The following is a 12,384-nucleotide window of genomic DNA, read 5'->3' as shown; positions in this document are numbered from 1 at the left end:
AGAACATCTGCTTTAGTTTTCTTCCTCTTTCTTCTCTTCTTTTGCTCCCTTATTCATTTTCCTTTTCTCAGTTACTTCCTCTTATACCTTTTCTCTGTTTTACTATCTATTACACAGTTCCTCTGTGTTTCTCCCTCTAGCTCTCTTTCTCTTTACACCACTCTCTTTGTCCCCATTCCTCATGCTCACTCCTTCATTTTTTTTTTTTTTTTTTTTTTTTTGGTGCGCTGACGGGACACGCCCCGGTACGCACACCGTGGCACTTACCGGTACCCGCACCGGGAGCGCTCCAGAGTGAAATATAAAAAAAAATGAATATACTTTAAAAAAATATATATTATATTAATATACAATATAGGATTCATTTTTAGAAAAACATAGTTTTCTAAGCTATAGATATTTGCGAAAAAATAACCTTAGAAATTCACTAAAAACACATAGGTATGAGGCCCTATACAAAGTTAGGAATTAGCAGTTAAAAAACCTATGAAATTCACAGAAAAAACATAGGTTTCACACCAGTTATAGTTAGGAATTAGCTTTTAAAAAACCTATTAAATTCACTGAAAAAACCATAGGTTTCACACCAGTTATAGTTACCTGGACATTTTACTGGCATAAAACCATTGAAATTCCCACGTTATATTTAGTTGGACTCATTATAACTTGCGCGTGTAATGCACTGCTGATGATATCACATATTACATCACTCATGACATGGTCAGTGACATCACTCATGACATCACTGATGACACCATCCTGGTGACAGAGTGACTGACCTCCTTTCACTGTAAAGTAACCCTTGAAACACATATTCAAAAATAGAAACTAACATTTTCAAAAAAGTGGAGATACCTATACCACTTACAACAACCAATTCAGTAATTCCACCATTTATATACACATCCACTCATTCACCAACAGTTCTATATAGTCATTCATACATATACTCACTTATCATATGTAGTGAGACACCTTTACATCCGTTAACACACCGACAGTCTTCCAAAAGTTGCTCACACACATACTCACACATGCAAATAAACTATTGAACATCCATTTTTTGCATATACAGCTATACACACACTACCACCTTACTTCTAAGGAAAATTACACATACTTACTCTCTTAAACAATCACTTATAGAAACACATACTTATTAAAACAGGAACTCTTTCAATCTCTCACTCTCACATATACTCACTTATATACATCAATACTCACATATACTAGATTAAAACATATGTAGTTACTGATAAAGACACTAGTGAGACAGTCATTCACTTACTAACACATACATATACACACTCATTCACCCATCCAGTCCGGCACATATGCTGTCTTCAAAACACATACAAACAGTGAGTCAGTCATTGATGCATCTATGTGCTAAGTAACACCCCCACCAAATCAAACAGACAATTATAAAGATACTAAAAAATATATATAATAACCCATATGCACACACATGTAGCTACTCACCAACCCATGCAGCCACTTATTCACAAATTGAAACACTGATACAAACATTTAAATATTTAAACAATACTCGCTAATATATGTATTCACTATGATACACTTAACAAGCCAGTTAACCAATCAATTTAAAAAGAAATAAACACCCATTAAGACACTTATTGAAACCTTTATTCTTCCATCAACCTTTACATATACATATATAAAACATGTTTATTTTTCAGAAAGACACACATTCACTGGATGGTGTCATCAGTGATGTCATGAGTGATGTCACTGACCATGTCATGAGTGATGTAATATGTGACGTCATCAGCAGTGCATTACACGCGCAAGTTATAGTGAGTCCAACTAACTATAACGTGGAATTTCAATGGTTTTATGTCAGTAAAATTTCCAGGTAACTATAACTGGTGTGAAACCTATGTTTTTTTCAGTGAATTTAATAGGTGTTTAAATGCTAATTCCTAACTATAAGTCTCACTTTATAAGTAAGACTGTTAACGCTCTAGTTGTTCTTTAGAACACTCTGGTACATTCTATCATTGGGCTATAGTTGGGCTACATATGGCTGGTATTTGGGCTACATTTGTATTTTTTTGTCTCTGGTGGCCATCTTTGGGCTACATTGGGCTACATTGGGCTACATTTGGGCTACATTTGGGCTCTAACATATATATAGCCCAATGTAGCACAATATATATTTTTTTCAAAGTTAATTTTCGTAAAAACCACTTGAGTATAGCAAAGGCACATCGGGCTACCAGTCCCTACAATTTTTCCCATTTTTATTTTTTTGCCTTGGAACGCTCCTGGTGCGCGCCCCGGTGAGCGCCCCGGAGAGGGTACTCGTTTGAAGCGCCCCGGTGCGCGAACCGGGAAGCTTCTCGTTAGTGCCAATGTTGCGAACGAAAACATGATCGTGACGTATCGCGTAGCCGCGTCCGCGTGATACGCACGGCGTAAACGCACCCGGAAACATTCGACGCGCTTACGCGACGCGACCCGGGGTGCGTAGCGTAAGCGCGCCGGGTCATGTGACCTGAAAATAACACTTTTGATTGGTTCACAACAGTTTTGTTTTCCAAATGATGAAAGACCCCACCTTTTTTCCTCATTTTCACTTTGTTGTTTGAGTGAAGAAGACCTGCATTGTGTAAGAAATGGCTTCACTGGTAGCAGCTGCAGGTGCATCTGCACCACCACCACCTTCACCACCACCACAAGGACCACCACAAGACCACATTGGTGGTCATGAAGAAGAGGAGGACGAAGAGGAGCAGGAGGAGAGGCAATATCTGCCTGAGGACACTCCCCCATACAAACCCAAAGAACATTTTATTTGGGAGTTTTTCAAAATGCCAAGGGGTGCCAAAAAAGTAAATGCAGCAAGGTGACTTGCCTCATCTGTGACCAAGAACTGTCAAGAAGGAACCCAAACAGGAAATATTCGTTTGGGAACCACACGATGATAAGGCATATGCAGAGGAAGCACCCAAACAATTATTCAAGAGCAGAAGTCAGGCAACTGACCAAGAACCCTCCCCATCCTTCAACTTTAGGCACCTCCAACCAACCCACTCCATCGGGTGCAGAGGCTACGGAGATGGTCCCTAATGTTCAAACCAAGTTTTCAAAATATAAATTTGTTTGCATGTATTGCAACACAACTATATCTTATGGTGAGCAGAGCATCACTTTACTTAATTGAGCTGCAGACAACCATCACTGCAGCAAGCAACCTTAATTTTTTTCAAATTTTTTGCTCCAGTTGAGCTGTTTGAAATTCCCTGTCTTTTGTTTCACCCCATAAAAACTACAAAAAAAAAAAAAAATTCTGAATATCCCCCAAAAAAAACAACAACAAAAATTTAAAACAACAAAAAGAAAAAAAAACAGTTCTTTTCAGAACTACCTCCCATTTATATAAAATGACTTACATTTTTAAACTCTGCCATTCTCTTTTCTCCCCGGTGCGCTCCCCGGTGCACGTACCGGGCGCTCCCTCCGCGCAAATCGGAAAAAAAAATGTTTTGCCCAGCGGGACCCTTTTATAGCCCCCACATCACACCTAGGGGGTCAGGGGGGTCTACCCTGCCCCCTTATGGCCAATTCCCCCTTTGTTTTGGCCACCTCTTGTGTCTCGATCCTACCAAGACACAAGATGGCGGCCGCTCTGGACTGTTTCGAATGTTTACAGACACCCAAGAACCAATCAGCTTTCTGCGCGCAAGTCGCGTGTCGCGCCCGGAGCGCGTACCGGGGCGCGCTTATAGATATATATATTTTTTTGAACCTAAATTACTCAAATTCCACTGTAGCACATATCTTGAGACATAGCAAAGGCACATCGGGCTACCAGTCCCTACAATTTTGCCAAATTTGGTGTAAATCCATTTAGCCGTTCGGGCTAAAAGTTCGGTCGACCGCCCTATGGAAATTAACATGGGGAAAATGCGTTTTGGGACCCCCCTTTTATCTCGGCCCCCATTGGACGCATCCCCCCAAACTTTCAGGGGAGGACCGGAGGTCGACAAGGCCATTTTGAGGAAATTTTCAGTCAGATTCGTCAACCGGCGTCAAAGTTATTCCAAATAGAATTTTGAGATTTAACATTGAAAAAAATCCTAACTATAACTACCTACTGGCGACCGCCAGTAGGTAATATATATATATATATATCACATTCCCACTTCCTCCAAAGACAAAGTTTGAGGCCACAGCAGGGGAACACGAGGAAACACCATTTATTCCTTCACAGAGGTACAGAAAGCAGTTTCACCACCATATTCGGTAAATGCATTTCGGCAGTAACTTGAGCCTTCCTCAGCGCCAGTGGTGTATGAGTTCAGGTATAGGGCGGGTATCACAGATAAAGTATCATGCCCTATACTGATTGGTTATATGCAGCTCCGCCCCCAATTGGTAAATGCCTATCGTAGACATCACTGGAAAGTCACTCCATGTACTGTGACTACCAGTCCCAGCATGCATAGTTTTAAAGCACTTCTGGGCGATGTTGTGCAGGGCGGGTTGGTATTGCGAAAATGTCTATTTTCCATGTCTCATGTTTCTGGGATGCGGTATCTCCTCATCTCCCCAACCGTTCCTACCTGTAAACGTCCGGTTTGGATTGAACGGGGACTTGGAAACCCAAATGTTCCTTGCCCAGCGTGAAGCAGGAATTGCCTCAACACCGCCTCCTCTCATTCCGCGTTGACAGGTGGGCTCTGGTCATTCCGGTAACCCGGATCAGTTCCAAAGTTCCACAACGTAGAAACCAGTGAGCCAGAGCCTGCTTCAAGAAACGGGGACCTCGTCTGCGCGACACTGGAAATCGCGCTGTAAATCACATTCCCACTTCCTCCAAAGACAAAGTGTGAGGCCACAGCAGGGGAACACGAGGAAACACCATTTATTCCTTCACAGAGGTACAGAAAGCAGTTTCACCACCATATTCGGCGAATGCATTTCGGCAGTAACTTGAGCCTTCGTCAGCGCCAGTGGTGTATGAGTTCAGGTATAGGGCGGGTATCACAGATAAAGTATCATGCTCTATACTGATTGGTTATATGCAGCTCCGCCCCCAATTGGTAAATGCCTATCGTAGACATCACTGGAAAGCCACTCCATGTACTGTGACTACCAGTCCCAGCATGCATAGTTTTGAAAGCACTTCTGGGCGATGTTGCAGTTTCACCACCATATTCGGCGAATGCATTTCGGCAGTAACTTGAGCCTTCCTCAGCGCCAGTGGTGTATGAGTTCAGGTATATATATATATATATACGTTGTTGACGATGGTCTGTCATATTTCCGTTTGGGTTTCCAGTGCTGCAGTGGAGGTGCCAAACAGTTGTTGTTAGTTTACTGTGACCTCCGTTATGATGGTATGGTCTTCCTGCAGACTGAACCTTGTCTTCCTCTCCTCTTGTCCTTGCCCCTCCCCAGCACGGGGTTCCTTGCTGGTCCTCCGTTGGGTTCGGCTTTTCCTCTGCACTCGGTCCTGATGCATCCCTGGTGCTCCGCAGTTTGACATTTTTTTTAGTCTCTCTTTTATAGTGCATTTTCCTGCCTATTGTGTGGTATTAGCAGGCCTGTGTCTGGTTTACCCTAATTTTTGTACCATGATTGGCCTTTTTGTGGAGTAGGTTTTCACCCTGATTTTTGCCACTTTATCTGGTGTCTATTGCATGCTACTGCCTTGTTGTGAATTCCACGTTGACACGTGGTTATTTTCCAGTGAAAGGCGGTGATGGTGAAAGTTGCGTTACACTATTCCTACAGTAGTTATCACACGTTCTCTTGCAGGGTCCTTTTGGAACATTGCTTTTTTCAGCTTCCCAGGCTGGGGCATGAAACTGAAACCTCAACCCTGCGCAGTGTCACATTTGAGATTTATGTCTCTGCTCTTTCACCCCACCCATTCCCAACTCAGTGAAGAGCCAGGGGGAAAGGGTGGAGCGACCCCCCTGCTTGAGGTATAGCCACTGGTACTGCAGGGCTTTAAGTCTGATGCTTAGCACATCATAAATGGTTGAGGCACAGAAGCATGACAAGGACCCATGGCCAGGGATGGAATTCCTCGAGACCTGGTGATCTCTATTTGAAGGCTAGTGCAGGTGCCTTTGTGTGCCGTCAGCCAGAGACAGTTGCCAGGACGAAGGCGGTCTTCTACAATAACAAATGGTATAAAGGAATAAATACAAGATCATTTCTGAGTAGAGCACATTTAATTACCCTCTCCACAATTATTATTCATGATGAATGTATCAAAACATATTTATAACCCACATGGACGATAGCACCTAATCAATAAAATAAACACAGAAATTATATATATCACATGATGCTATACATAAACAAAAAACATAATTACATAGCACAATAATCCTAACAAATTATTCTCGCTAGTGTCCTCCTTACAATTCTGGAAGGACCACTAAGAGGTAGTCCAGGTGGCACACTTAAGGCTAACCAACTAGTACAGTCGTTCTAGTGTGACACCCTACAATTCAAAACAATCACTACAGTTCTAATGACTCCTCCTTAAAAGTGTCGACTTGACCACGTTTGAGCCTTAAATCTTCTTAGGCCTCCTCAGGACAGGTTTAATACATTACCACCCCTACCTCAGGCAGTCTACATAATCAGACTACCTAAGGTCCCACATATTTTTATCTTGGTATTTGAGGCACACATAGAATAAATTACACTCAGTGCTTTTCCTAACCAATTTTAACACATTTTTTTGTCTTGGTTTCTTCTCACTCACTTTTTCTTGCACTGCACACCCCAGTCCCATCCTTTTGTCCACTCATCAACATCGAGTGGCAGACCATACTGTTATTGTAAACACCACTTAAGGGACCCCCTACCACCGGGTCGACCTTTGATTGTGGCATTGATTTTCTCAGACGGGTGGTCCGGATAAAATCCCAAATGATGATGGGCGGATCCGAATGGTGACTGATGGGTATTCTCCTCACCTTTTGAGAGCTTTTGATGCTGAATCATTTGTTGAGCTGTGGGTGTTTGGACAACTTCTGTACACCTCAGGGTATTACTTGTTTCAAGACCCTCTGATACATTTTTGTTGTTTAATACATTACTGTACAAAACACAAAAACAACAACAATATTACTCCAACCTTCTGCTATGTGAGGAGAAAGCTGGCTAAGAATCGTGACTGCCCGTCTCACTATCAGGTGCCTGTCTATAACACCAACAAAAAATTAACCACCAGTGCCAATCCTGCTAGTAACTTCTAATGTAATGATCTACTCAGTATAAGTTCACTACATGCACCCAGTGCTTAACACAAGTGACAGACTGCCACTTAACCCCTACCATCACATGGACTTTCAAATGAAGGATAGAGTGCAATCAAAACGTAAGAGAATACCCTATTACCCTTTACAAGAATACCATGTGCCCTGGATACTTAAAACTTACATCTATCAAGCCTTCAAAAGGACCAAAGTTCATAATAAATAGCACCACATAGGTATATCAATGCTCAGGATGCAACACATTGGCAGCATTTGTATAATACCATGATTGAATAATAGATTATTATTCACTCTTGATGTAATAAAAACAAATGGAATAGAAAACAAAGAGGCGGTGCCCTTCAGCCCATTAGGAGGAGCTGACACTGTTAAATCACCAGATCCACAAAATTACCCAAAATCTTGATTGTTTTCATTAATCCAGACGTAAGATAGAAAAAAGCTAGGGTTTGCCCAAAATCTCACAAAATATTTCACCAATCACTAGCAGCTGTGATATACTAAGGCCTCCATGACAGGTTATAACATGAAGCCTCATAGGTTTCTTTTCAGGTATAAATAGTTTTGTTATTGCCAAGACAAGTGACCTTCAAGTTATACTAGAAACTGAAAAGTAAGGGCCATATTATCAAGAAAGGGCGATACATTATCGCCTCTTTTATCAGCAGGAAACTGACGATAAAGCGGCGATAATGGGCTTGATAATATTACCTTGTGAATTCCAATAGAAGCCCATGTTCTGGTCGAACATGGGCTTCTATTGGAATGCTCAAGGGCATATTATCAAGCAAAAGGGCAATACATTATCGCCTCTTTTATCGGCAGGAAACTGCGACTAAAGCGGCAATAACGGGCTTGATAATATGCCCTTGTGAATTCCCATACAAGCCCAGGTTCTGGTGTTAACCTGGGCTTCTATGGGAATTCACAAGGGCATAGTATCAAACTGATTATCTCTGCTTTATCGGCATTTTCCTGCCGATAAAAGCGGCGATAATGTATCACCCCTTCTTGATAAAATGACCCCAAGTTTGTCCCCCGAAAAAGGCTTTGTGTTGATCTGGATATTCTTGGGTCTTTTCAAACAGCAAAACAATTCCTGCTTCATTATTCAAACCAGCACCGAGTGCATTGCTAGGTCAGCATGATGCACCTAAGCCCAGGAATGCACATTGTTTTCGGGAAACTTTGTGACTTGTTATTTCTTTACACAACAGTGAATCCCCAACGGAGTGCAAATATGCTTTCTACTGAAGGAGAAATACATTGTCTGATATTTCTAATCAAGAAGCTGTGAAACTTTTCAACTCAAGGTTAGATGCTGTCTGGTGATTCTTTCGCTTGATGGGATTATTCGGCAGTGCCGGGCAGCGGCTCACATTCCCTGTGGACAAATAACCACGGACGGAAAAAGTTCCAATTTCAACTGCTAAAAAGAAATTACATATGGTTTGTCATTGAACCGAAAGACTTGTGGTAATCGTCCTCCCCTTCGGCTATTTGTAAATAAGCATAGCCACCTGTAGCAGGGTCATTTTTTATCAGAAATCTATATTTGGCGTTTCCGGAAACGATGTAAACATAAGCTATATTGCATAATAATAGCCCTTGGAGCAGAATGTACGAGACAACAATATGAAAGTATGTCAGTTATGCATTCTTGAAGTGAGATATCCAATATATAATTAATCATCCAGCCTTTGGGAAAGTATGACCCCGTCCTTATTTCTTACATGGCTTCTTCAAAACAAGGTGCAGCATATAAAGACTGAGCTATCAATGTTCCAATAATACAACGGCTGCGTGCTGCGAAACGTGCCCTTTATGGAGCTGTGAGATTATTGCAGAAGGCCCAATAATTCAATTAATGGACGACTGGTAACATTATTAAACGAGTTGGCTGTCCTGTGTATTTCCGTTTGGCTTCTTCTTTATGCTGGAGTACAAGAGGGCTGCAGTCCTTACTCTGAGCCAGTGGTTCCAGGTGTGGCCCATCGGCACTCACCTCACTAGAGCATAAGAAGAAACACAGACATGAGGAAAGAAGGAGGAAGAGGAAGACCGAAAAGTTACCATATAGGAAGGAAACAGGAGCTTGCAAGAGTGAGATAAAGGCAGAGAGAGTGTCTTCTCTTCCCCCTCAGCCTCTACCCTCAGTTGTTGGTCTACAATCACAGCGCTGGGACGCTTCCGGGCAGCCATGCGCTATACAAATCCCAAATTCATTCATTCAAATTCATTCATAATGGATTAAAGAGGCATGAGGTGGACTATACAGCATTGGTATTCAGCGCACCAACATTTATTAGCACGGGCTGTGTCATTTAGTTCCCACTAATCTGTAGGACCTGGGCGTTTGTTGTACAAAATAAACTTTGGGTGAGGTACCTATACTGATTCCGGGCAGCCCAAGACTGTATTTCCAAATTGATGGGTGGTGGACCTCTCATGTTTGGTACCTATGGAATTGTCATGATAAATCTTTTTTAAGGGCACATTGGAATTTATCATTACAATTTTGAAAATACACTTGTGTGCCTGTAACCTGTCTCTGGTTGCATGCCTGGGTTGGGTGACAGGCTTTGTGTGTGTATTCCCTCTAGACTGCAACACACAATGGTAGTTTATTTGTGTCTTGATAGGCAATCCTAGGAGGATGCGAGGGAGGATCTGGGCACAGCTTCACAGTTACACCTGAATAGGTTGTGCCCCGTCTACACATAAAGGGCTGCATACCCACCCTGTAGTTAGTCTGAAGCCAGGGCAGGAAGGGAATACATCTGTGCACTTTAAAGACCCTTCTTTCAAGTGGTCCCCACTGCAAAGGCACCACTGGGTATCAGAACTGGAACTCAGACCCAACCACTTAAGTACATGAGGATATTCTGCCAGGAAGAAGGGCTGCTGTGTTGCTAAAGGACTGTCACTCAGGTGGACTGCTGCTATGGGAGAACTGCTTTCTCGCTGTGCTGACCTGCTGCTCTCCTTGCCTGGGAGACAAGGGCTGGGCCTGCATCACTTAACCCCAGAAACCAGAGTTACTTCATGGACAAGTTAGATGGCCTCTTGATCTGAAGTCTCAAGAACATATAATACTTGCAGTAACTCTGCTTCTGCGCCCACCTCTGTGTGCATCAGAGTTGATGCACTGCCTTCAGAACCACCACTGTGCAACTCTTCCTGGCGCAGGGTCCTGGCATCTCCGTTGATGGCAGCCTCAATGACGACGGTGAGTACTTCGCATCACAGCCCTTGCGCTCATTGTAGTCGACACATCATCGCTGCTGCGCTCATCACATTTAAGCTTTGAAATTCTAAATGTACACACTCTTCTTTTAAATGGCAGTGAAATCCAGGCTACAGAATACCTTTATGCCTATAAACATGCATTAGCATCCTGTATGATACATGCCAAATCTTATTATTATTAGTATACTCATGACATTCCTTTTTAAGTGCCTATCTACACAGTTAATGGTCTTCTGTTTCTCCATTGCAGCTATGCCATACATGATTCCTTCTCATTTGATAACTTTGCCTCATTCCTCTTCTCAAATGTCTGGCATATCAGAATTAACCTCATGGGCGCGATAGTAATTACGGCCGTATGCTGGGATTTTAAAAAACCCATGTTACACGACGAGCTGGGCTCGTCATGAGCGTGCGAGGAGGCTACACCATGACGAGCCCAGCTCGTCATGAGCGTGGAAGGGGTTAACCTCAGCATAATCACATCCAGGCCAAGTTTCTTATTAATTCGTCATGCTCTTGCTGTATTTTGACATACTTTGAGTTGGGTCAATCCCAAAATCTACAAACTATTTATTTACACCATCAAACCTCTTCTGCTCAGAAATCATCACACCACTGACCCTGTCCTCTCACGCCTGATATTTCTCCACAACCACTCTTTCAACATTTGTGTCTATTCTCTATGCTTGTAAATTGCTGTGGTTATAACTATTCAAAAACAAACACCAATGCTGACCGTTCACTGCCTCTATACATATAACCCCATATCTACCAATTGCTTCTACTTACATTCGTCTAATGTTTTTGAAACAATTTGTTTTATTATTTTGTAACCCTACCCTAGGTATTATATTCAGTGCAATCCACAATCCCTCCATTCTGTAATCTTACTGCTCACCCTTAATGCTGCATTTGATATTGTGGATCACACAGGTCTGCTTTCCACTGTAATTAATCTTGGATGCAGAGACTCTTCTCTAAATTGATTTCAATCTTATCCCGCTAATCTTTCCTTCTCAGTCTCTTGGTGCTCTTTGTACTCTAGCCTCATACTGCTGGTTGCCATACCACAGTTGTGGTCTTCTCCTTGACTTTCATTATGCCTCATCCATAGGTGGAAAGACCTTCTCTCATTTCCTGCCTTCCCTCCTCTTCACTTTGTACAGATCTCAAACTGACTCACAAGTATCGAAGGTTGGTTGACAGTCTACACGCTTGTGATGAGTTCATCCAAAATGGAAATATTTTCCAGCCACCCCTGCAACTGTCCACCTCCTTTACCTTTCTGGTTCCCCCAGAACTAGCTACCAAAAAATCTATGATTAGTAACCTGGTGGTGTAATCAGCCCATCAGTAAGAATGGAAGATTACTTTGTACCAAACAATTCTGCTTCTTTATTCTACTTGTCACCCACCATTGGCAATCAGAGTCACCAAAGTATCCAACCTCTTAAAGATGGCATAAGTTGTGGATGTTCATAACCCTTGACATTTTCACCATTATTTTTAATGGCAGCCTAATACAAGTCATAGTGCCGGCTGTGCAGAAGCATACTGTGCTTAAACCACTTATAATTAACCAAGCAATGATGCAAAGTTACTGAGCAACTTTGATCTACTTAATTTTTCAATTTCTAAATAAAAAAAATAAAAATGTCTAAAATCACTTCCATGAATATGTAAAGAAAAACAATATCTTAGCATGTCCCCAAGTTAGGGCCTGCATAGGAGGCAGCATGGAACTGGTGGTGGAGTCTGATAGAAGAACAGTGGTTAATGGTGAGGCCAGAGCTTGGGTTCTACACAGCTGACCATTGCATCTTTTGGTGGCCGATCACGATCGCAGTCGGGAGGGAATCCGAGA

Source organism: Lissotriton vulgaris, chromosome 6 (assembly GCF_964263255.1).
Source record: "Lissotriton vulgaris chromosome 6, aLisVul1.2, whole genome shotgun sequence".
Classification (NCBI taxonomy): Eukaryota; Metazoa; Chordata; class Amphibia; order Caudata; family Salamandridae; genus Lissotriton; species Lissotriton vulgaris.
This window is presented reverse-complemented; position numbering follows the sequence as displayed.